The sequence below is a fragment of the Syngnathus typhle genome, linkage group LG6, assembly GCF_033458585.1.
Source record: "Syngnathus typhle isolate RoL2023-S1 ecotype Sweden linkage group LG6, RoL_Styp_1.0, whole genome shotgun sequence".
NCBI classification, from domain to species: Eukaryota; Metazoa; Chordata; class Actinopteri; order Syngnathiformes; family Syngnathidae; genus Syngnathus; species Syngnathus typhle.
The window spans coordinates 2,879,485-2,907,023 of NC_083743.1; the positions used below are offsets into that span (position 1 = coordinate 2,879,485).

The 27,539-nt window shown below is 45.1% G+C and overlaps 1 long non-coding RNA gene across 1 annotated transcript; it reads right to left on the bottom strand.

Annotated features, from left to right (window-relative positions):
- Positions 1 to 1,714: 1,714 nt before the first annotated feature.
- On the bottom strand, positions 1,715 to 26,219 carry LOC133156140 (uncharacterized). The gene is made up of 3 exons (XR_009714793.1): positions 25,660 to 26,219; positions 22,455 to 22,556; positions 1,715 to 1,848 (listed from the first exon to the last, which is right to left on the bottom strand). It is a non-coding gene; the product is annotated as an uncharacterized LOC133156140 (long non-coding RNA).
- Positions 26,220 to 27,539: the final 1,320 nt, after the last annotated feature.

Here is a 27,539-nt window from a genome sequence, read left to right on the forward strand (position 1 = left end):
GTATTCCGCTCACGCGCTCGTCTCTCGACATGGCGGAAGCGCATCTGTGCCATGAAGTGGCCCCTTGGAGACCCCCTTACCCCCACCCAACCCTTGTGTGCCCTCCTGTCGCTGTGCTGCCCAGTGAGACGATTAAAAAAAAATACACACATTTCTGGACTATGACTTTCTGCTGTTTTCCTACTGTTTTGAATCATTTTTTTTGCTAACAAGCTACATGCCGTCAATAGATTTTGCGATAGCGTTGTCACGCGTAGCCTAACCAATAAAATCGCAGAACAAATCACAGTGGACCAATGAAACGCTCTTCGTCCACGTTCAAACTGAATCTTCATGACTGTCGTTTACATAATTCAGTGGGAGGCGTGGAAGAAATTTTGCCGAGCCTTGCGCTGAGAGAAAAAAAAAAACGTGAACGTCTGTTTGTCTACACCCGCGATCGACAGGCGACCAGTCGAGGATTTACCCGACCTCTCCCCTCGAAGCCAGCGGGGGCCGAAATTCAGCGACAAACCAGTTTTGAAAGAGAAACAAATCGTGTTTCGACACTTCCATCATAATGGGTGATTAAAATGGCGGCCAACCCAACGTCTCATCCCGGAACCTTGACTATGACGACTCGCTCTCAAAATGGATGTGTATTGACGCCAGACTGTGTGCGTAAACAGCCCCGTAGACGTTTGAAGGTGCGCTGCGCACACGTATGTGTCTACGTGAACAAATAATCACACTCAGACTCACTCAAGTATACTCTCTATACCAAAATACCCCCCCCGCCCGCCCCCCCGCCTTCCACCTCTCCTCTGTTCGTTCCCCTTGCCCTCAAACGCTACTCAGAATATTGATACATCACCCCCGCCCCGTCTTCCTCTCCTCCCTCTCTCTCTCCCTGTCTCTCCCTCCATCACTCACTTTCTCCGCTGAATACTGATAGGCTGTCTCGTCCGTGGTCTGAGTTTCAAATCTCTTCCTCCCGTCTCTGCGGCTGGAAAAAGCGGCGGCATAAAGGAGCAAATAGCACACGAGTCAAAGCACAGAGGTAGACATAAATTCACTTAAGTACCATTTCGGATGATGTCAAGCCCCCCCCCCCAAAAAAGAAGGTGTGTGTGTGCATTGTGGGAAGATGGGGGGGGGGGGCATGAGAAGAAAAGTGCTGCTTTGATTGGCCTGCAGCGGAAACTGGCCTGAGCGGTCCGGCCGCACGGTGGGTCGGGCCGGCCGGCGACAAAAGGGAAAAGACGTGTGAAAAGTTCAGGCAAATGAAGACGCATTCAGAGGGTTTTGTACGACAACCTCCCTCCCGCCTCATTGTGGGACTTGTCAGGCGCGGCCCGGCGCAGGCGGGAGGGGAGGGGGGGGTTCTGAATGAGGTCGTCAACCAGCCCCAGTGAGCCCCTCTGAACGCACGCACGCACGCACACGCACGACAACAACGCAGCAATGAAACAGACTGACAACGTGTTGCTTTTCTCACAGAAGGCGCAAAAGCTTTTCAGGATTGTCGCGATGCTGCATGTGCGTGTGTGTGTGCTGTCTGCATTCCAAATACACAGACACTCACCGAGAGTGTGTGAGCATGTTTGTCCTCCAAGTCTTCCCCATTTGTCCTTGACGCAGACTTGCAGGGAATATGTGTCTTTCTAATAGAGGGAGAAAAGTGTGTGTGTGTAGGTGGGGTGTGTGTGTGTTTGGGGGGGGTCACTAACTTGAGCAAACTAGCGCTCGTTGCTCCAACAGGGGGCAGGATGTGACAAGCAAGTGGGAGTTTCCGGCGCTGTCAGGAACAAGGACATGTGGACTGCGGGTTGAGTAGACATCCCGTATTCCCCACACAGTTTTGGATTCCTGTCAAATAATATTACAGGTAGATTATAATTCATGTCAAGACAAAGTGGAGTTCAAAACTAGGTATGGGAACTCGGATCGGACAATTTCAGGGCTAAATTCACACTGCGGGAAATGATTCCCAATTCATAAACTGAATATTTGAATATTTTTTAATCATTCTCATTAAAAAACTCATGGTACTTTGAATTATTATAAGATTTTTCCATGACATGGCTAATACTAATGTGCACGCCTCGGCCACTAGGGGGCAGTGTAATAGAAATAGTCACATTGTCTGTCTACCTGTGTTGCATCACCATTTATGTTCCAATATTTGTAGTAACACTGCAACATCAATGCTAGTTTTGTTAGCTCCCGTTTTGTATTGTGTCTTAGCATTAAGATGGAGAATTTGTCCGTTTTTTGGGGGAAGACAATGACAGCCACGTTAGTCTTTTGAAACCATCATCACATCGGTGATGCTCTCATACTAAAATCGATTTTTTTTTCCTCACTTTACCATGAAAGAAACAAGAGAAGGAATTCCATTGTAGTCACCTTGATAGTATTCTTATTTAGAATAACATTGTTGGATCGTGACCGCGGACGCACACGACGGCAGCGAGGACAAAAGGTTCTTTTAATGATGCCGTAAGAGGAGATAATATTCTAAATGTATCAGACAATTCTTTGAGGGCGCGTGGCCATTAAAGAGCCATTTTGCTGTCTGTTGAATACGCTCCTCCATATTTCATTGAGATGCATATCTGCGTTTCACACTGTCTGCCTGCTCCGTTATTCTCTATTCAGAAGTGACCCATTGCTCCCTGCCATACAATCCTTCACCTTCCTAGCTTAGAAGTAATTACCACTTTAATTTGCTGCCTGCTTTTGTGCATGTGTATCTCTGCACATGTGTGTGCGTGTGTGTCTGTCCATGCGCGTGTGTGTGTGTCTATATGGATATTGGTGGCAAGGAGATGCGAGGATTCATCACCTAAACCGTATGAGAGGGATTTGTACAGGTTTTCAAGAAGTGATTAGTAATAATTTACATTTAAATATCACGTGGAAGCAATTATGCTAATCAATTTTTTTTTTTTGGCAACGCCGCTCAAATGCGTTTCATTCAATTCTAATGTTTATGAAATGTTAAAGTAAACAGTGGCAGGAGCGGAATTCCAGATGGAGGCCTTCAGCGGGGATGTTTTTTGAAAATTAATTTCTCATCACGTCCGACATTCGTCGTCCTCCTCTAACGTGCGAACGCGCCGAGCCGATGTCAGCTCAACCAATCAGAGGAGTTCATATCCAAGACTGTGAAATGAAAATTAGAGACTGTTGGAAATACATGAATGCAATTTCATTTAACTTGTAAATTAAAGTCAGAGCTACATATTGAAGATAGGTTTGAAATAAAAATGGTCAAAAACAAACAAGAGTCCAACGGATGAATGACTAATTTGATGTATTACCGTTTTTTTCCATGTATAATGCGCCCCCATGTATAATGCGCACCCTAAAAATGGCATGTTTCATTTCAAATTCATTCAACATATTTTCATCATTTTACACCCATTATCATTATTATTATTTCCAATAACCAAACAGCACCTCTAGAATAAAACTTGTTTTTCATTACCTTTCCTCACTGGGGAAAAATCACAAAGGAAATCAGTCTGATTAAATGAATTCGATATTAATAGAAGAATAAGTACAATTGTAAATGTCCTTAAATATTCCACGTGTGTGTGTGTTGCATGCATTCAACGATCTACGTGTGTCCAGATAAGACAATTAACATGCATGTCACCGTCTAATATGCAATATTACTTTAACTTTGGACTCTACATTTGCAGATTTATTCCCAAACAGCAATGCAAATGAGCGCATATACCAACGAGTGTGTGCGTGTGCGTACTATATGATTTGTTGTACTTTGTGCGTGTGTGTGTGTTTATGTCTATCCTCCCATTGGTCCAATTATTCCACAACAAAAGCTCATCTGCTTCCCTGCATCCTTTAAAAAAAACTCACCCGACTCACCCCTGCAGTCCCACTGGTGCCCCCCCCCCCTCCCCCCGTCACCCCTGCACAGCCAGATCACAAAAACCGCTGCCCCCCCCCATCCGCAAACCTCTCGCAGGACCTCCACTGTACCTCCTGCTCCCCCCCCCCTCCATTGTTGCCACTTTGTCGCTCACCTCCCTTCCTGGTATCTTTCTCCTCCTTCATTTGCCCCCTAAAGTCTTACTTTGGCCCCGCCCCTCCCCATTCTTCCCACTATCCCCCCCACCTGCACTCCCCAGTCCCAGGTGAGCTGACGACACAAGGAGAGCCAAAACACCCGGTGAATATTAATGATTTGATCTGAATATTAATAAACTATGCATCTTAATGATCTTTCCAAAAAAAAAAAAAACAAAGAGCTTCAATAAAATGCGATACAGCGGGGACACGTGGCCGTGGACACGATCCGTCCGTGCAGCACGAGGCCTTATCCTCCGACCCGTTGTTTAAATGCTGAGCGTGGCGCCGAAGACAAATGCCTTCTCTCCTCCTCCTCCTCCTCTTCCGGCTCGCCAAATGAAGACACTTCTCCTTTCCCACGTCTTTCTCCTCTATCTCATCCTGTTGCTCACTTCACTTTCTTTTTATCTCCTTCTGCTCGCTTAGTTCAGCTAGCTCCCGTCGCCCCGTTTCACCTAGCTTCCCCGTTACTCGCTTCCCCACCCCTCTGGTTTTTTCTTTTTTTTTTTTTTTTCCAAAACCTCCCCCCCCCCCTCGCCCCAACAAACTATCTCACCCCCTTTCCCGCTATATATTACCCCATCCTCACCTACTCGATATTCCAGCCTTGTTCTCCTGCAGTCTCCAGAACAACTTTCTGACCCACTTCCTCTCTCGTCCCTGGCCTCCTGATCAAAGCCTGCAGGACGGCATCGCCTTGGGCAGAGGAGAGGGAGAACGTGAGCTGGGTGGGGAGGCGGCGAGGTGGATTTTGGAAGGGGGGGGGGGGGGGATGAAGGGATCCGAGTTGAGAGGAAAAGAGGAAGAGACAGATCGAGAAGGGATAGAGACGCAAGCCGGAGATCACAAAGCTCGGGAAAGAGGAGCCAGGTGCCCTCTCAAGCCCAAGGACAAAAGCTCTTCCCGGCTGATCACACACACACACACACACACACATGTGCATGTGCGCGCACACACACATGCAGATGCAGTGGGAAAGCTGTCAGCGCCCACATGTGCGTTATGCGTGACGACAAGGTTGACATTAATGTGGTGTGATAAGGAAAATGTCTTTTTTTTCCAGGGGGGGGGGGGTTTACTCACTGCCAATTTTGGAGGAGGGGGAGAAGTGCAAATTCAACAGGAGCTTTCATAAATTACACTTTCAGATGACGTGTCGGCCCATCTTGTTATTCTGTTTTGGATCGGGGCGCTGCACACATGAGCGCCGCTGACAATGTGTGTGTATGCATCCCAGCGAGGGTTGGAAAGTTGCCGTGAATACGCGAGGTGGCGATTGGATGGGGCTGTGGTTTCGTGACCAGTCGTGGTCTAAAGCTGCACACGGGCAGGTTAGACTTTGGTTTGGTAGTTCGCAGACACATGTTGCTTGGTGTCGTTTGAAATGGAAATGCTGCGCCGTTGTGGGCGTGAACACGACTATTTCAACGTCAGCAACTCCGAACAAAATTAAAAGTTGGCTCGTGTTGGAAAAATTCTATTGAATTATTTTTCACATAATCCTGACAAAAATAACCAAAAAGTGCTGTGGTACCAGATTTAGAAATTTACCAACATACTTTTTTTTTTTACTACAGGCTGTATTCCTTTTTTTTTATTTTAACTTGAATTTTTTGCTTATGACAAAACACCAGATTTTCTTCTCATTTGCCAGTTTGAATTCCCATGGAACCCTCGAATGGAAACTGAAACTTCATTTGTGAGAGGACAGCAGGCAGTACACACGTCTCTCTCCTGGCTGCGTTGTTATTGCAAATACAGAGTGTTCCAAAAAATATGAAAATTTTCTAGTCCAATGTCGTCGCCGATCCTTTCTCTGACGATCTCAAATTCTAACGAGATGTGCGGTAACTTAAACTCCATCTTACAGTTTTATTTGCAATTCAAGACGGACTAAAACGACCTGTGCAACTTCTCGAAAAACAAAACTGACTGAGATCACCCGCTTGCATAAGTTTGCACACCCTCTTGCACTCTAAATAAAGACTTTCGACGGTCACGGTTTGACTCTGGAACAGATGATTTCAATTATAATTGATCCCTTAGGGAAGACGTGTGGTGAAATTACAACAAATTGCAAGTGTAGCAGGCGTCACACAACAGATTGCGTTTGATTGGCGAAGCCCCACTGTATTTTAAGTCTTAATTTCTCCCAAAAGTATGAATTATTCAGCAAGTGTAGACGCTAATTTGCAACGAATTATGAAAAGCGGAAAAATCCGCTTGCAGCTTGTTATATCAAGGAATTCGGAGACTTTTAGGAGCTTTTTATAATGTAAACAAGACAGCCTTTGGTGTGGGCTTGCAGTCGAAGGGCTCGTCCATCCCAGCGGCCGTGTCGGTCGGAAGCGGGCGGGAGATGGGGGGCTGGGGGGGGGGGGGCTATAGGCGTGAAGGATGGAAGAACACCAGCACATTTGTACCCAGAGTGAGGTAGCATGTACTTTAACATTCCCCGCGCATCCCGACAAAGAGCACTAATTATAAATAAATTAGGGACACGACACGGTGCACCACAAGGGGTTGGCGGGGTTGGGGGGGGGGGGGGGTGCATAGAGAGCCAAGAGCGAAAAGAAACAGACACAGACACCGGAGTGAGGGAGAACAAGACAGGAGAGATTTTGCAATGACATGGAGGTGCAAGTGGGAGAAGAAAGTAGATAAGAAATAAGAGGAATGAAGCGCGGGAAGGCCAGGGGATAGGGGGGGGTTGGGGGGGGGTGTAAGTGAGCGAGTATACAAGGCCTGAATCCTCAAAATATAGCTTGAGCATACATCCGCTGCCAAAAAAGGCACGACAAGATTCCCACAAGATGACGGAGCCGACGCGCCGCAATGTGTTTGAACGCAGATAGAAGAAGGTGGCGGGGAAATTAACAAGCGCAATGACACAAAGGGGAGAAACGTCAAGATGAATGCTTGGGAGGGGGGAGAATAAAAAAAAAACAAATCGGCCCCCGCTTGGAATGGATTGTCTGTGTTTTAGAAAGGAAGCGATATCAATCTGATTAAACAAATAATACGCAATAAGGAGGAGACAGAGATATCAAGCGGAGTCAACACTCCCGACCTGTCACTCACAGCTTATCTGAGATGACTTGTCAAGCCAAGCGAGTGCGTGGCGAGAGACTGACTGCAGTGTGTGCTTGCCAGTGTGTGTGTGTGTGTGTGTGTTTTCAAAAAATAGACAGTTTTGTTTCCTAGTATCGTGGGCGCAAACGTGTTTGTGAGTTTTGGGAAGAACGTCTGAGATGGTTCGCGTGTCTTGTACTTAGTGTGTAATGCGTGTGCGTGAATGTGTGTGTGCCACTCAAGTTTTTGATCGTGCCCAAATGTGTGTGTTTACCGTGTGTGCGGAGGAAAAGCCTCGCCCCTATCTAAATGGATCGCACTTCTTCAGAACGGGCCGCCATTTCTCAGAGGCTGCCATCTCCGTGCAGACAGACAGACGGATATAGATGGGATGGATGGATGGATGGATGGATGGATGGATGGATGATGATTTCGGAAGGGGACCACCCAAGGTTATGTGCTGTCTGAAACGAAGAAGGGATGACGGGCGCCGGCCGGGAGGCAAAAACAACGGCAGCGTCCTAACGTGACGGAAGTGAACAAGCCTTCTGCACGATAAAGAGGGAGACATTTATGGTCATGTGGCGTGCGCCTCCTTGTCACGTCGCGGCTCCACCCATGGGGTCAAAGGCCATCGGGACTGCGACAGAGACCGAAAGGCTCGCCGATTGACCCGCGCTTGGCCCCTACTCATCACGGTGATCCCGGTCGCTTCAGCTGCACACACACGTGCTGAGAGAGCGCTCAAGACTCACGAGTAAATCAAATCAAATAAATTAAATTAAAAAAAACAACTAAATCATAAAATAATAATATATAATACAAATATATAAAAATAATAAAAAATTACAAAATCGTGTGTTTAGATCATTTTTTTAAATAACAGTCTACATTTTAATGAGTCAAATTGAATTAATTTCCAAATCACCAACTCTAGTGGCAGCCAGACATTTTTTGCCGTACTATTTAATTTGTGGCGACCGCACCTCCTCAGACGGACGGGCCCGACACTCCATTATTAAGGTGAAGCTTCCATACGAGTCTTGTGTGTAAAGTTGCAGCAAAGAGGGGGGGGCAGGGGGGGCTTAAAGGCAGGTAAAGAAGAAGAGCGAGGAGCAGCTTGTTGCATTAGCATTCCACCAGCGGAGAGGCTGTCTGTTTGCCTCTGGCAGCAGCCGACAGAGGGGGGACACTCTCTGCATCCTCGCGCAGCTCGTCTATCTCTCCCTCTGTCACTGTCTATCTCTCGCTCTGTCTGTCTGTGCCTGTCTCGCTCTCGCTTTGCGCTCGACATCCAACAGCCCCCCCCCCCCCCCCCCTTGCCGGCCCCTTTCCTTCGCCGCCGCCTGTCACCGTTTTTCTCCACCCGGGACGTTTTCCTCTTGTATCTCCCCCATCTCGTTGTCAGAGCAGCATCGTGCTTGTTTATCTCTCCCGCCGCTAATTTTCTATTGTGCCGGCCGCTGTCTTTTTCATTAAGAACCCAGCGCCCAACCCACCTCCAGGGGGGGGGGCAAGCACAAACATACATGCTGGTCACTCCGGAGAAACTGTTTGAGAGGTGGGAGTTAAAAGTTGTTTTTTAAAAAAAACAGCAAAACTGAAACTACAAATAAAAAAATTAATAAAAAAGCACAACTGATAAAAATATTAAAACAAACTTAATATGATCAGAAAAACTGAAATACTTATACGACTGTGTTTTCAATATTAGTCCATTTTTGCACAGACTAAAGAATGGCTGTATTGTAATATTGTACATGTATGACAATAAAGATCTATTCTATTCTATTCTATTGTCTGTCTGCATGTGTTGCTCCACCATTTGAGAGGCAAACTTGAGGGATTAGTCAACTGAAACCGTTACCATGGTGATTTTAATAAACCATTAAAAGCATGCTTCCATATTGATGAAGTCTTTGCGTTAATAATCACAGTGTTCACTTTCACTTGCTTATTCAGCGAATGAAACACTGTTATAAACACAGAGTAGCAAACCTCAAATTTGAGATACACCTGCACGCTCTTTTGAAATGTGAGAACCATGACTCTTTTTGTTCTCCTATGCCTGCACCGTTTGGGCTCCATCCTCCACACAGGAAATGAATATCAAGCCTTTCCAATGTGACCTTCAGACTTAAACGAGCTTTATATCCATAAAAGGGTCAGGTTGGCTGGAATAATCACCATTTTATAGTTTCAGGTGAGAGGCCGGGGGAGGCCTCAACAGAGACGATCCCAAGTGTCTGCTGACCTCTGAATGTTACACAAAAGCCATCACGGTCATTTAATTGTCGCGCGTTGGAACCGTTCGATTTATCCGTGTCCTTCTGCGTGTGCAATGATTGCGTGATGAATTTAGTGCCGGTATTTCTTCAACACATGGAAAATTTGCTGTGATTTTTTTTTTTTTTTCTGCACGATTGCAAGATCCTGAATAGCAAAGATGGCGTCATATCTCCTGCAATACATCACAATTCTTTAGACTCTGTCACAAGAAGCAGAACAGAAGAAGCAGTGACAGGCTTGAAAAGTCAACCCAAAAAGGGTTAAGACTACAAAAGTGCGCGGCGCTGTCTGGCCACTTTCAGACTTCATGCACTTTGACTTTTTTTTTTTTTTTTCTCCCTGCACAGCTTTGAGCCACAAACACTTTTCCGGCGTGTCAAGTCCAGTCTGTCTCTTCTGTGCCATGAAAGAAGTCAATCATGCAGAGGATTCAACCTTTGTCAGCACTTTGCCGCTTGCCGCCTGTGAACACGGCGTACACGTTAGCGCCTTGACCACATTTCATTCACTGTCGCTCGACCTCAAAGCCAATCACGCCCGTGCGCCAGGAAACACTTTGTGACATCACTGGATCGCCGTGGAACAAAGTCAGCGAGGAAGCGCGGCGGGTATCAACATAATGCTCTGATGACTGCTGCTTTATCAAATTGAATTAGATCATACCGGTTTAGCATGGCTGAGGCGTGCAGTGGGGGGGGGGGGGGGTATCCAGTAAATAGCAGGCTACTCGCTTGAGCTAACGGAAGACGGCATCTCTCAGAGACAAAATGCATTGCCACTAATTAATAGACTATTAAATAAAAGCCAGCTAATGGTGCCTTGAAAGCACAGAGCCGTGACATTTTTGCAACATTGGCCACCAGGGGGAGTAAAATACATCAACACCTTTTAAATGTTGATTTGATGGCAAACACAAAAAGGCTGTTGCTATAAATTCCATCAATATTTGTCATCTTGAAAAGGATATTAAAAAATATGCTTATTGTCACTGGTGGCGCTAGAGGGGGGCAACATGGGCCACTGTCCCCCCTGAAATGTGCTCCCACCCCTCAAGTGCTAGGCCAGATAATTGACTTTTGGGTATTTACGATTTTCTTCGTTTTGCCGACCCCCTGATATATTTTTGGTTCGTCCCCACATGGCTCCTTACCCTTAACACAAAAAAAGCTCGTCAATTGGAATTTCATAAATTAGTCTTCAACTCATCAACTCAAGCCAAAGTCACCTCTGATCAAATGTATAAATGTATAATTGGGTGGGGCACTTCCCTGCTTGCCCCTACTCCGGACGGAGTCAGCACTGAACAAGCAGTTCATCTCATGGGAGTGTTTTAGCAAATGAGGCTTTTTCTCTTCATGTAAATGCGCTATCAGGAGGAGGTTTTTATCTCCTCTCACACTGTGAGCGATTGTCCGACCTAACCCGGACATAATCAACTATTTTTGTTTCATTGTGCCCGAAACTCATCCTTCTCATTTAAAAGGTACTGTATCAGCCCTGTCTCAATTCATCATCGCCTCTCCCTCTGTTTGCCCTTCCGCGTTTCCTCCCCCCGCACCCTCGCATCCATCTTGTTGCCGCCCCCCCTCCGGCCGGCCCAGCCACACCATTCCGGTATTCCCAAAGTCATCTGCAATCAGACATCTTCAATGGATTAATTACACTGTCCTCGCGTAGCTTGATTGAGCATCTAACACCCCCACCTCCTCGGACCAAAACACCCCTCACCCCCACTCTTTGCCCACACCCACTCGTAGACATTGCATTCCTCCACTCCTTTCCTTTCCTTCTCTCCTCTTCTCTTCTAAACTTCACCTCTTGTTAGCCCCGTGCCTCCACCCCTGAGGGCTGCGGCGCCTTGCTAATTGGACATCGATCGCTATTGGGTCCTCTCCATGATCTTTCCTGAATATTGGGATCAGACTAACTTAAGAATGAACTGAGGTGAAGCGTGCAGAAGGAAAATGGATGAGTGAAAGAGGCAAAGGGAGGCTAAATGCCGCAGCTTAAAGAAATACAATATGGTACGTCCAGGCACTTTTTTTTTTTTTTTTTGCATCCGTATGTGTGCGCGTTTTATTTAAATCGGTGATACCCAATTAATGTGCAGTGAGATTTCATCGGGTAAACCCTGGAATAATCCAATTTTACTTCATTGCTCTGAAAATTATTTATTCATAAAGGTCTTTCTATGCCAGCGACCTATAGTGACAGTAAAATAAAATAAAAAAAAGAATATAAAATAAAATATAAAATAATAAAAAATAAATGTATAATATAAATAATATAAAATAAAAAAAATAAATGTATTTAAGGCTCATCAGCCATTATATTAGGTACACCTGCACAAAACTGAATGGGTGTTCAAAACAAACATGGTGAATCAGCATTTATGTATGAAGTAGAAATGCTCCTCATATCTATGATTAAGGTCTTTCCAAACATTTTTCAAACTATATTCTGCATTCTGTTAGCTCCTCTGCTTTTAAATGTCTTTACCTCTTAAATGCTGTCGTTTTAATGATGTTGAAGCACATTGAATGACCTCGCCATTAGAATGAATTGCGATTTACACTTACTGACACTTCATTAAGCCCGTTAAATAGTATTTCCGGCTTCGGTTAATCATCGGGCTGCGTCGTCGCTGCTGCTACTTGAACAACTAAAGGCCGCATCTCAAATGAACACATTCAGGTGGCTGAAAGTAGTCGAACATTTCATCAAGAGCATGCATAGTAGCCTCGTTATTAGCATCTTTGCCTCTCAGTAGGGGGCCAGGCCAGAGCACAGCCAGAGTCCTCCTGCACAAACTTGAATGGATTAGAATCCATCTCAAAAGCACTTGGAAGACTACAACAATACTATTAATTAAAAGTGTCAATTAAAATGATTAGGGAATTGTTGATACAGCAAGACTGCTTTTATGGTCGAATGGAGCGCCATCTACATGGAAATGAGGATAGATATTTGTCCTACATAGAAACCATTGTTGTCATCAGATTAGAGTCACTTTGAGAAGCTCCCGCAACACTAACAACCGGCTCATTTCATTGGCTCACGCACACGGGCGCGCCCGCAGACACACACGCGCACGCTGGCGCACACGCCATCTCTTTCGCACTCTCGGCTGCAAAACAGCCATCCCGCTCGCATCAATCATGGATCCCAGACCATAACCCTCCAAGCAGAGTGCTGCTTTGAGTCATTCTAAAACCATGATGGATGACAACTTCCCAAAGCAATCCCTCTTGTGCACGCCAGCATCATTTAACTAACAGCGTCTACCTGCCCAGGCCAATAGCGCCCCCCCCCCCAATCCCCGCCACGTCATCTTTCCAACTGAAAACTGGCTTTTAAAAGAATCAAAGTTTAACATTCCTAATAATCATATCAGTCGCATCAGTCATGCGAGTCCAGGACAGGTGGAACAGGCTACAGCAACACAAACAATATGGCCAACCAAAAACTGACCATCAGGTATCCGCTATAAACGCAAGAGAAATTCTGACCCTGGTAAACAACATGGCATCCATAAATCACGTGACGTAGCGTTAACCAATGACCGAGCAGCATGGTCAGTTCATCCATCCCCGAAGGCGGCCATTTTGCCACTTGCTGTCGATTGGAAGTGACATCACAGTTGCTCGTGACCAATCAGCTTGCAAATGCTTGCAAATGTCACATGACCAAACAGGTGAGTCGTGATTGGTCACCGTCACGTTGAAATTCAGATATTGCCCAACAGGAGGACTGAGCAACGTACGAGCCAAAATATGATCGCTTCAATTCTGGCCTCATGCATGAAATTGTTAATGAGTTTTGCAAAAAAAAAATAAAAAAATAGCCAACTTTTCGTGGGGGTTGACTATCTGGCAATATCTTGTTTCAGAGACATTAGAAGGCTGTCACAGAGGAATGATGGCGCCGGGCCCAGGACGTTATCTCCCCGCCTTCTCTCGATCATGAGTGGTAAAGACAGGATTGTGAGGAGGTTAAGCTGACCTCAGGCTCACGCTTTGGAGTGGGGCTTACCCGGGAGTGCCAGATGACAAAACATTTAGCCCAATCTAACTTGCAGCTCGCTGACAGGCGGAAACAAAAGCAGCCTCGGAGGGATCCGGAATCACTGAATGAATGTCAATTAATTTCACAGGACCGACTTGAATTGATTAGAATATAAAACAATCTTTCTCCGACGCAGAGGGGAATTGACGTGCGAGACCTTCAAACGGAGAGAATGCGGAGGAATGACAAAATGAAAGAAAGATGAGTGATTTCTCGCCGCGTGCACGCGTATGTCGGCGTGTGTGTGTAAAGTAATTAACATGATAGGCTCCCTCTCAGCCCGATAGCCCGTTCCCTGCAGCGAGGTCGTTCGGCAGACATTAACAGACACCTGAGCCGCCTCTCAGACAACAAACACGCCATGCATCTCTAATGGCAACACGCGCAAACATGTTCCGCCCACATTTCCCCGGCAACCGACACCTGCTGCAAACGCGCGGCAATCAGCGGACGTGACGGCGTGCGCATCTGGCTTGTCAGCGGCGGCGCATATGGCCGAGCAAAACGCTCCCTGGTTATTCGTTCACGACGCTAGCGTGACACTCAAATGAAACACGGGGCAAAGACATATTCATCTGCATAGTAGTCGTTACAAAGTGACAAATTCAAAGCAAAAGGCAAACTATTGCTTGTTGTGAGGTCAGATGAGTTGACTTGAATATCTCGATACCAAAAATTTCTTCGCTATTGAGTATGCTAGCGCATGCGCAGTGATACTGACCGGCAGAATAACATCCGGTTGTTCCCAAAGATGATCTTTTTTCTGAAATAATTTTACGTTTACGGACTTAGGTAGGAGTCAAAATTTGGGTGCGTATTATACATGGGTACAGGCTTTTTTCCAGCATCAACATGCCATTTTTAGGGTGCGTATTATACAAGGGGGCGCATTATACATGGAAAAAACGGTAAATAAAAAAAAAAAACTCACTCAGTAATGTATGCTAGCAATGTACACACCATCAAATCAATGCGATGGCTCCTCTTGCCAGTTATTCATGATAACCGCAACCTTGGACAGGAGAAGTAAACAGCAACTTGGAATAATCCAACATCCAAAAGTTAAAGGCATGCAGGAGCACATGCGAAAGTTCCCAATCCGTTTTTTTTTTTTTTTTATAATAGAGCAGGACAGTAATTATTCGCAAAATTAAAATTAAAAAAAGGCCATGGTGCGCTAATCTATACAAGATCAGCCATTGTCATTCTTTGCAGAGGACAAAGAATAAATGTCTTGTTATCCGTCTAGATGTGTCACTTGATCGCCTCTTGAGGCACGATTGCATTTTCGCTGTGTTGTGTGCATTTCCACTCTTTTTTTTTTTGCCAGAACTACGATGAAGGTTGCATCATCAACATCGAACCTATGCAATACACAGCAGAAGCTAAATTGACAGCTAACAATAAATAAACCACAGTAGAAAGAGTAAACGTCACTTATCTAAAAATAACAATGGCGCTTTTTTGGAAAATCTGGTAATTACATTTTGATCCTACAAACATAAAGGACGGAAAAATACAAGCGTCTTGCTTGGAGTTAATGAGATATCCCACATGAGCATTGGCAGCCGGCAAGAATGCTGACAATACCGTTCAGCTTTCCCTCCACCACTATCTTTTGTTTCCTTCCACTTCATCCTCCACAAGCCCGAGACCTTCCCTTCTCTAATCCCAGAGCCGTGGCTTGGCCCAGACCCCAAACACCCCCCTCAGAAACACACAACCCCTAATTTGCTAAAGGATTAGAGTGGGGGTACCGGGGTCAAAGTGAGGCCGGCGCCACGGACCCCAAAAGAGAAGAAATGCAAACACGCCAGGGACCTCAGGGCCGGTGATACGCACACACACACACACACAACCACACACTGTGAACCCTGAACACATGACACGGACTGAGGGCTAAACAGCATTATGTATTCACACTAACCTCTTCTCCAGACACGTACTGAAACACAGACGGAGACGTGCACAAATAAACACTGACCTTAACGCTGTGACAAATACATATTAGCGCAATTTAAATGGATAACAACACTCGGCACGCAGACCTCCACCAAGGTTGAACAAAAAATGGGGAAAACACAGTATTTGTTTGTTTATATTGTTTGGACGTCCGAATGTTAACAGGCCGCTTTAGTGGTTCATGGACTTGCACGATTGGCAAAAACAGAAAATAAAGTCCTAAAAAAAAAAAAAGGAAGAAAAAGTTTGCCTGTCCACCATCAAAATGAATACATTTACCGTAATTTTCGGACTATAAGTCGCGTTTTTTTTTCATAGTTTGGGTGGGGGGGCGACTTATACTCAGGAGCGACTTATATATATATATATATGGTTTTTTTTCACTTTTTTGGGCATTTTCTAGCTGGTGCGACTTCTACTCCGGTGCGACTTATAGTCCGAAAATTACGGTAATAATTGTGCGATGGTATATTGTGTTGCTGTATTTTATTTACCTTTTGGAGTTACTGCCAAATATCCAACACTTATGACCGCTTCTAAAATTGGCAAAATTATTTCCTAATTACGACACCATACCAAATTGATTTCTTTATATCAAGACAATAAATCTCAAAATCGAATTGGGTAACTTAACCCCACCCTAATTGCATGAAGTTTTTGCGTCATCCGAATAAGCAATCAAAGATGACACATCTGGCCTTAACACTTCCTGACTTGGCAGAGTTAAAAAGGAAAGAAAAAACTAAATTGAGAAGAATAACAAGTTCAGTGAGAGGTTTGATGATGCTGGCGAGTGTAAGGCGTGTGGGAAGCAGGTCGTGGAAAAGAGAGAACGGGCGCAACAACAGGAGGGAGAGTCAGCCGGCGCGCAAAAGTGATTGTCAAGGAGAGTCGGAACATCAGTGTGAAAACTTCTAAAGAAGGCCCTGCTCTGGGTTTTAAACGCTCTCCTCCCTCAACCGCTCTCCCTCTCGTGCCTTTCATGAATTAAAAGCACGGCCGCTCTGTAGGGAGAGGCATAGTTAATTCCGATCAGATCTCCTCCACCTCCTCCTCCCCGCCCCCGCCGCCGCCGCTTCACTTCCCTGGGCGACGCTTGCCAGCAGTCTGACAGACGGAGATGGGATCTGACAGTAAACAGGCGCGCCGATGCCCGGCTCATGATTGACACGTAGGCAGGTCGGCGGGGGCCCGCCCCCCTCCTAATCCTGCCCTGTCAGCTCTAATTGGGGAGGTGGGGCTCCGTGTCACCAAGGTGACTGATTGACAAGACCCCAGCTTTGCATAGATATGAGGTAAAGGTGGGAAGGTTCACGCATGGCATCACACTGTTAACACTATGAAACTGCTAATAGAGATGTGTGTGTGTGTGTGTGTGTGCGAGTGTGTGCAGGTGAAGACTCATGAACATGTCAGAGTCCATAAATACATCCAACACAATAAACTGTGAGCAATACTGACATGTACACAAAGCGCAACATGGATACAGGAATTTTTGTAACACCAAACACACACACACACACACACACTCGCAGGCAGGCTGCAAAAGAGATGACGATGAAGAGGCGAGAGCGCTAATATGCTAAACAACAAACAGTCTGTGCATAAAAGCCAGGCGAAGTGCTTATTTCTTGACTTGTCACGACCCTCCCGAGTAATTGCTTAGTCCTAAAGCTGACCTACAAGGTTATTATGGCCTGAACACATTGAACGCACACACGGCCTGTTAGCAAACGTACACGAGCTCAGCTGACCCAAAAGTGTGCCGGAGTACAAAATAAGCATACTCAATTAGCATAGTTAGCGCTACAAAAAGCTCAGTTATTGACCCAGTGGGCTGTGTTTTATTTTATTTTTTAAAGTTATTGGGTTGTATTGTAGTAAAGTGATTTATGTTTATTTCATTTTTATATCACAAAAAAATGGAATTACAATAACTTTTGTAGCCACTGTAAATGGAGTGAGCACATGCTACATACTGGCTAGCTAAACTTGCAAGCGACGGATAGAAAACTAATTTGAAGGGCGCACAGACGGAAAGATGGATATACATCCAGTACGGCCAAACTTGCTAGCTTGTTGGACAAATGAAAAATTAATTTCATTGATGGACAGAAGGAAGCTACAAATAGACAAACAAAAAGACTGAACTGGGAACTAGCATACTATTAACATTTAGTACAATGCTAACGAGTGGCGAGACCGAGAACTACAAAATTAATCGATTATTCAGTATGGACTAGCTAAATTTGCTACATTGCTGGAGCGATAAAAAGGTAATTTGGGCAGCAGGTAGACGCACGCACTGACGGGAGAACAAAGAGACAGACACAAAGACGAATCGAAAGCTCTGCGCTGGAGACCTTTGTGCTAAATGCTAAACGAGGCTTATTGTGCTCTTGTTTAACAAGACTTTGTATGCTAACATCTCTTCATTTGCATACAAAATGAAGCGCGGGGAATTAGTTTCCCCCCAGAGTTATTTACCGAAAACCTTTCCATTTTCAACATTTCAAATCAGGAGAATTACAAAACTCATCAAGTGGCTTTTGAGAAATATATTCAGTCGTGATGACTTTTCAGTGGATTAGCGAGGGATTTTACCTGTCGCTGGCCCAGAATCAAAGTCAGGGATCCAGCAGTGTGAGTATAATTCATCTAATAATAAAAAAAATATCAGATAGTTAAGCGTCGAAAAACCCTCTGGCCACTTTATTAATTAAACCAATGCAACGGGCAGGATGATGGATCCTTCCCTGATGGATGTGCAAAATGTTTTATGTTTACGTAAGATACTTTACGAGTCGACTTGACGTCTGCCGTGTTGCATCATGTTGACTTGACAGGTGATAGATGGCTATGCTGTACAAAAAGTGATGATTGTAAACTTTACTTTCCCACCTATGAAGGTCATTTGAAAGGAAGTGACTTGGTGTGTTCCATCACTCCGCTTAATTTTTAAGGAACAGAAAACCATGGCCGACTATAGAAACGCCTGCTCAGGTGAGTGTGTGCGCGGGTTTTGATTGACAGCTGCCACTGACCCATGCCAGTCAGAGTGCCATGCTGCGGGGCGACGGGGTCGATCGCTACGGAGACGACCTTCGCCCTCATCTGCATCCCGCCTTCATTAGCGGAGCCAGGCAAGGAGAATAACAACCCAATAAATTAATAAAGAGAACGCGGCAGAGGAGGGAGGGAGGGGGGCAGAGGGCTGGGGGGGGGTAGCGGACATGAGAGGAGGGGAGCAGAGAGTCGGGGAAAGGGGGAGGGCTGAGGGAAAGAGCAGTGAAGTATGGAGGGCGAGGACTGAGGGGGTGAAAGCCGACTGTGTGTTCTGTGCAGGTAAAAAATAAACGAAGGGCGCTTGAGGATGATGGACGGAGGAGCTTTAGCTGGGCGGGCTTGGTTAGATTAGAAAAAATAACTTTCCAACTCTAGGGCCAACTCACAGATGCGCTAAGCTCTTTTTTTTACTCGATTGATTTGCTTGACCTTCAAAGCCAAATTTTCCATCGAGATTTGGAATAGACTGTACGTAGGGATGAAACAAATGACAGTTGATAGTGTTCCCTGCTATATTGCAGTTCACCATCATTATTATTATCATCATCATCATTACCGTATTTTCCGCCCTATAAGGCGCACCTAAAAACCAAAAATTTTCTCAAAAACCAACAGTGCGCCTTATAGTCCGGTGCGCCTTATATATGGACCAAATTCCTAAATTCAAACTGGCCCGAAGCATTGTGTCATGAAATCAATCATAAGTGGCCCGCTGAAGACTATGAATCATGACTCAAAAAGACTATGGATCATTATTTTATGATTATAAAGTAATTTGTTCCGTCTGAAGTTGAAATAAAAAACATAAAATGGAGAATGATTTGATTTGGATTAAAAATCTGACATGATGCATTAATGGTGCGCCTTATAGTCCGGTGCGCCTTATATAAGGATAAAGTTTTAAAATGGGCCATTCATTGAAGGTGCGCCTTATAGTCCGGTGCGCCTTATAGGCCAGAAAATACGGTACTATTATTATTATTATATTGGTTAAACCAGTGGTTCCCAAACTTTTGCAGGCTGGCGCCCCCTTTGGCTCCCCAGTGAATTCCTAGCGCCCCCCTCCTACCCCCCCCCCCCCCCCCCCCAACCTTTTTTGCGCCACGGACCGGTTACATGTTTATATAAATAAATAATACATTTATATAAATAAATAAATAATACATTTATAATATCATTACCATTACGTTGAATTAGTGGGAGCACTGAGTTTGTTTCTCAGAAACGAGCCGGTCCCATCTAGACGTAATCGGAGACAATGACACCCGAAGTGATTTAAGGTTTGTCTTTTATTGCAGGATGCTTGGTCTCCATGTGTTGAAGCAGTTTTGAATGCTTCACTGCCTGGTTAGTTAGCCTGTCGCCACATATTAGCTTTGCGGGCTCGACTGGGGAAACATGTCACGTGACCGGGACGAGCGTCTTGACCTGAATTAATTGATCGTCGATTAAAAAAAAAATTCTGTGCGGCTTGGCGGCCCGGTACCAAGTGACCCACGGACCGGTACCGGGCCGCGGCCCGGTGGTTGGGGACCATTGCCCTAACCAGCTCAACACAACACGGCGCGTTCTGGCGAGTCCCCAATTTCATGTTGACTTGAACTCAAGATGATGTTGACCGCCAGAATGCGGTTTTTATTATAAGATAAAATTCTGAACATTACAAGCTTGAAATTACAAACCTGAGCTTTTGCTTTTGTAGCTATGCTGTCGTATCTGACTGGGCCAGAGCGGCGTGCGTGTTGTGTACAAATCGACTGCCGCCCCCCTACCGCCCCCCTACCGCCCCTTTCTTCCTCACCGCCCCCCCAGAGCTTTCCACCGCCCCCAGGGGGGCGGTACCGCCCACTTTGGGAACCACTGGGTTAAACGGTCTTTGTTTTTTTGTTTTTATGTCTGCTTTTTGCCCAAAGTAAATCAGCACTAAGTGACAAAAGCTCAGAGCCTCCAATAAAAAAAAAGTCTTGGGAAAAAAAAAACTCCTATGAAAGCTTGAGTATGACCAACTTAAATGGTTGTGTGTGTATTTTGAATATCATCAGTTCAAAATGCAAACGCTTGAAATTATTCTTCACTAATTTCATTCATTCATTCAGTGGCCATCATCACCGCCTATTATGACACTTGCCAACATGGAATAAACAAAACGTGTCGGCTCAAAACAAGACTTTGAGCATTTAAAGCAAAATTCTGGTCAAACTTGACATTTTGACAAACTCCAAGACGTTCCATTTTGGAGCCGCCACTCTACCGTACAAGCCCTTCCCTTACTTAGCATGCCGGCAGCGCAGCCCACGTGTTAATAACGTATGAGGTTTAATCATCTATTGTTCCCGATCCGTGTTGTTCATAAGCAGACAGAAAACATAGAAGGAAGAAACACATCCACTCTGGCGGTAAAAGACCCACACACAACACACACAAAAGAGAGGCAGGCGGCTGAGCTCGCCTTGTAAATAAATAAATGATGACCAAGTATGTTACACGGGATAGACTGTTGGTTGGGGGCTCTTCCCGGGAGGATTCTAGTAATGATGCATGCTCATGTTGCGTCTCAGCTGCGCGCTACTACCACTGTGAAGCTCAAATACATTGATGGGGCACTTTCAAAACAATCGCAGCTGGAAGAGAATGCATGCGAAAGACGGAATACAAAGCATGAAACACAACTACTATTTGATTACAGCCTTTCTTCAAATAGTGGCCAACCCCTAATTAATCGGCGAGTGTGTCGTATACTTTGCTAGTTTCGAGAAATAAATGACTCCCTTATCCCATGAGGGGACAAAAAGGGTAATAAGTGTAATTACCTCCGTTTGGAGACGCTATTGCTCATCTGGAGACCTTTTAGCGCTGGAGCCATTTGAACTACCGCAATGTTCGGACTATAAGTGGCGTTTTTTTTCATAGTTTGGGTGGGGGGGGCGACTTATACTCAGGAGTGACTTATATACATATATATGTTGTTTTTTTTCACTTTTTTGGGCATTTTATGGCTGGTGCGACTTATACTCCGGTGCGACTTATAGTCCGAAAATTACGGTAGATAAAACGGGAAAAAAATGACGGCCGGCTGCATTTTTTTTCTCACTTTTGTCATTTGAATCATAATCGGTAAACATTGTGATGTTTTTATTTACTTCATCCGCCAACACAAATAGTTTCGAAATTAAGTGTGTTAGTAGTAGTTAGCATCATTAGCGCAAACATGCTAACTAGCCAAAGTATTAGTGTCAACATTGGCCCGCCAAATAAATTGACTACATTTTTCATTTTCATCGAAAGAATTTGATAATTAGTTGGCTTGAACGAGCAAAGGTCATACAAAGTAGTTTGGAAAACCAAAATGCTTTCTCTATCTTCATTAGGATGGCAGGTGAGCTGTAATTGATCCAAGCTAACTATTTCAAAAAACACTTTCGATAACTTCATTTGGTCCCCTTGTGAGTAAAAACACCAAAAGGGGATTGCAGCGCACGCACGGTGTAATTTGGTGTACACTCCGCAACCGATCCCAGTGATGCAGCCTAAGTGGTGTTGGAGAAAACTGTTTAGAGCAAGACCAGTCACGTCCGAGTGAATTGAAGAAAGAGCCGAGCAACACGCCGCCCGACCGCCCGCCCGGCCTCGTCAAGCAGCGTGAAGAAGATGAGAGAGGACGCAGGTAATGTGCCTGCGCCCATTTTGTCTCCAAATGAAAAGAGCTGACGGCCCAGGCGCGCGAATGGCGGCGAGCGGCGCCCGCTGCGCCGGCAAGGGAAATTCTCAGGGCGATCGATGGGGAGGATTAGGGCGGGCTTTGGCGGGGGGCTCTGGATCTGAGAGGCGCTCTCCACGGGGAGCCCCACGGGAGCTTCGCAGAGGAAAGCGGGAGGGCAGAGAAGAAGAGGGCCAAGGGGGAAAGTGAAGAGAGGGCTAACCTGGAACTGTCAGGAGGCTGAGGAGGAGGTCGGCCGGGATGGGAAGAGGAGCGCCGTCAGGGTCCCGTCGGGCCTCGCGTTAAAAACACACCACCGGGGGAGCTGTTGAACACAACATGGAGGCCTATTAGACTTTTGCTTATCTTCTATTGCGTCCATCGTTTAATTGGGGAAGAAAAGAGGTGCAAAGATGAGTCCATTATTAATCGATTTGATAAATAGGATATCTTGATCATTGATTAATCATTTAGCGAGCTTATATCATTTAATTTTTCCATTTCTGTACTCCTCAAAGATTGTAATAGACTTTTGCTCATCTTCTAATGCATCAATCGTTTAATTGAAGAAGAAAAAAAAGAGGCGCAGCGACGACTCGATTATTAATCGATTATCAAACGTTTTGATATTTTGATGATTGATTCATGATTTAGAGAGCTTGTATAATTCAATGTTTAGATTTCTGTACTACTTACAGATGTTCTAAACACGTGATTAGTATTGATGCAAAGTAAAGTCTATCACGCACAACTCAAATCGGCACGAGCGTTACACGCTTTAGCCAAACAGGAAGACTCGTTCCATCGCCGATGCCCACGATCGGTCAGCCCGCGCGCCGGCTCACGGCGCTCCCGCGGGTACACATGGTCGGATCCATGATTCATTTTGCCATGAGGAGGCAGGGAGGGAGGGAAGGAACAGAGAGTGAGCGAAGAAACAGCCGAGACCACTGGGAAATTATATGGAGGAGCAGCATGGTGGATGTGGAATTAAACGGCATAATTAATCAAGCACAAAAACAAGCACGTTGCTCATACATTTATTATTTGCATTTTTTTTTCCACTTGAGGGGAGGTAATCAGCGCGCGTATATGTCGGCGCCCCCCTCATCCGCGTCACGTTGACCTCCAGCCCATGTGCCTGTCTCAAAGCAGTGACCCAACAAGCACAAGGGAGGGGGTGGCTTTTTTTTTCCCTCACGGCCCGCCGATTCCTGCCGTTGTCTCCTTGTCCTTTAAATTAGGATGTCTTCAAAATTGGGTTCACAACTCCGAGCTCTCGGCGGAGTTGTTGCGCATTATGCGGCGAGTGCGCTTGAGCCAACAAAGGGACTGACGAACCACTTTCAAATAAAGAGATAGTACGGCAAAAAAGACAATCGCCGCACGCCTACACAAGGCAGGACACTTGCAGGTTCTATCCGGGCCCTTTTATCAAAGTATCGATCGGGAAACTCTTGACTGACAAACGATGCTGATTGTCATGCAACCTTGTGGCACATTTTACTCAGCGACCTGATTTAAATGTTAATATCATTCTGCCTTTGCTTGTGTGCCGAGAACAAAAAGGTCATTTCCTCTTTTTGGGGGGGAGCTTTGTGTCGGCTCATCCAAGTCACACCCTCAATTTTGCCATCTAAGACGCTTACTTGTCACCTCTTTAACTAACATTGACACTCATCAATGATGCCGTCACAAAGCTATTTGTTTACCCCGACCAAACGTTTCGCTTAAATCAGTCGGGATGGGCTCCGGCGCTGACCTTAATGAGCGCGAGCCCGATAAAAAATGGATGGTTGGTTTTCAGCGGCAAATATTTAATAGACAGCCTTTGAAATTTTCGGGGGTTGGATTCTTTGCTGTCGACTGAGAACAGCTACAATGTGTAACTGACTCGTATGAGCAGCCGCTATTGCCGTGTCCTCCATGTCCTTGCTTTCTATCAATAATGCAGCGCAGTCTGAGGCGAAACTGGAGGGGGGTCCTTGTTTTATGAGCGAGCGCCATTACGGCGGCAAAGTAACCGCAATTTCCAAGTCCAAGCAAACCTTTGCTACCGGAGTGAGGTCATAATTACAGTACCGTAATTTTCGGACTATAAGTCGCACCGGAGTATAAGTCGCACCAGCCATAAAATGCCCAAAAAAGTGAAAAAAAACATATATATGTATAGGAGTCGCTCCTGAGTATAAGTCGCCCCCCCCCACCCAAACTATGAAAAAAACCGCGACTTATAGTCCGAAAATTACGGTAAATATTTGGACTCAGCCACAAGTGTCAAAACAAGCTCACTCGATCCACTTCCAGTTTACGAGTCGCTCATCCAATCACCAATCTAACGGCAGCTACGTTTGCATCGCTAAACTTGTCCACGAGGGGGAAGTCACGTTATCGTGGCGTGGAGCCAGCCCGCAATTTGGGGGAAACACTGATACGCTAACCGTTGTAGCACTAACCGCTACGTTGGCGGATTCCCACCAAATTAAGAACCACGAGCGGGTACTGCGATGTTTGAAGATTTGAAAGGCTAGCTAAGTGTTTCATAAAGGAAATGCTAATCACCGTTTCGGAAAGCAACAATTATTTATGAAAATTCCATTGTGGCTCGCTCTCTTTCCCTGAGGATTTTATACAGGTGTGCGTGAGGTGCCGTTTTACAATTATTTCCTCGTGTATCAATAAAAAGCAGACATGATTAATCCCCATTATTGTCGTGCATTTGCATAAATAAATGTTCTAGAAGAAGAGCTATTATGAGCAGCGGGCATAAACCCATCAAGCGAAGCAGCTCAATAGCAGCAGCTTGTTCCCGAAGCGTCGTCATCCATCCAGTTATCAATATGGAAATAGCAGCACGATGGCCCAGACGTGAATCAATGGCGCTCCCGCGGGGTGGAGGAAGAAGGAGGGGGGGGCGCCCGAAATCATCAATGAGACGGATCGGCCGGCGGTCAGGCTCGGACAGGCCGTATTGATAAGAGCATTTCCACCTGTAGAGGCCCGGCCCGCATCACAATTCAATAGGCGGCGCAGCTGCGCCGGTCGGCCGGCCGGCCGGCCGAGCCGCACAAAGTCACGCTTGAGCGCGGCTACGTGCCTCGACTCGTCATGGTGGATCATCGTGTCGCCTTCCTTCCTTCGCTATGCTTCTTATTTAAGCCCGGTGGGGTGAAGTAGGGCTGAACAATTAGTCCAAATCAAATGGGGTGCGCAATGCAGTACAATGCAATTTTTCAAATCGCAAAATCTACCGTGGAGGTTTTGGGGCGGACAGGGCGAGACTAACAATTTGGCAGACGAAGAAGCTGCCCGAGGCCCTGAGATTTCCAGGGTCAACAAAATAACTTTTCCTCCATTTAGTCTTAAATGGTTGACTTCAAAAGATATCAAGACGCCTAATTTATCGTGATGGTTTTGAGAGCTCTCACCTTGCTTGACATCCATGAAGTGTTCTGTCGTCTTGGTGCACAGGTTGATTCAGGAAGAGGGTGAGAAAAATCGGGTTGTCTAATCTGAAAAACACATTTTGCGTTAGGTGTCATTTTTTGGTAGTTCACAAAATTAGAGAAAATACGGGATTGTGTTAATGGCTCCCAATTTGTGGAACCCAGCCCCACCCTTGCAGTTTTGAAATCACTTTAAAAAATCCTTTTTTTCTCCTTGGTGCTCCTTCACCGAGAGTTGCAAGCTTGTTTGATTTCTTTCTATTCTACTCCAGCACTCGCTGTTTTATTGCTTTTATATTGTTTGCTGAAATGTTAGGTGTTTTTGTTTTAACCTTGGGTTAAGGATTCTTGTGAGTGAGTGCAAGACTTGATTTCCTATTTGCGCTTGGACTGAAATGAGTGTGAGAACTGCAACTTATCTTGTCTTTGACTTTTCAAGTTGGTCGAGACTATGAGTGGAGGAGCAGCAAAGGCCTCATCGTCTTTTCATCTCCATGCCTCGCCGAACGAGCGACTCACTTGGGCATCTTTGAGCCGATCAATGAGCTTGTGTTTGCAGCCGTCGCCTGGAAGACAAACCACCGCGCGAGCGAGCAGGTACAAGACAATGGTGAACCCCAAAACAGCAAGAGTTTTAGTCGTGTGGGACGAGGGCGACCCCTAGTGGAAGGGATTTACATGACACCACTTGATTAGGTACACCCAGTGTAGTATTTACATCCAAAATACGATTGGAGTTGATTTAAAAAATGTAAACACGTGCCAAAAACGTTTTATACATTTTAAATAAAACATTTAATTTAGTCACACATAAATGGTTCTCATCATTTTAACAATGTATCCTATAAAATATTGCAATGTATTAGTTCTCACTGCAAAATACATACACCCATTACATTTTAATTTCCACGATAAATTAAAATTTTATTTCAATGTCAATTTTGAATTTTTAATATACACTTTTTCTTTTAGATTTTTTTTTTGTTTTTCAATTGTCTTTGCCATGTCTTTTACAGTTGTTGGCTGTAGCTGTACTGAATCAAATTGCCGGTATGTATGTAACACCTAATTCCTCAGAATGATTATATTGACCCCAGTTGGAGACTGCACATTCCTGTCTGTCTATTGCACCACCTTAAAGGTTAAAGTTGAAGGGTCGTGTGTCCTGTGTGTATCCTTGCCTGACCTTTTCACATGCCAGGATGGAGAGACAGAGGGAGCGGTAGAGAGAGAGAGAGAGATAGACAGCACAAAGGTCACACGCATGGATTTCCTTTGCTGTGACTCAATGAAAAGGGCAGATGAGGGCAGCGCCAAATGGCAGCCAGGCCTTGACATCATCCACATGGGGAACCGAGAGTCCTCATGTCACCCTAAACTGGTCGTCAGGGACGAGGGGGGGGGTCACCCTTTCCAGATGAACATCTGCTTGTTAACAGTAAAGCCAGTTATCAGACAATCAGTGAACTAATTGTTGGGAAAATAGTAGATTTTCAGTCAAAATGGAAGTTGAATGATTTGGTTTGCCCATGTCTAATGTCAATTACATTTATTATAATATAAAAAACATTTATATACATTTATAAATAACATTATTTGTTATTTAAGCTAGGTGAGCCTCATTTAAAGTTGCTTTTTATTTGTAGACGAATTTAACAGATGAATGTATGGATGTAACATGGGCTCATAATTGTAAAGCAATCGAAATGTGTAATAGAAAAGCTTTGCTGCCATCTTGTGGCATTTAAAGGCAATTTCCAACTCTTCTTATGGCAACGTCACTTTACTTTGTTTTTCTCTTGATATGACAAAACAGTCTAACCTACACTGTATAGGTAGAAATAGGAGTAGAACTACCTTAA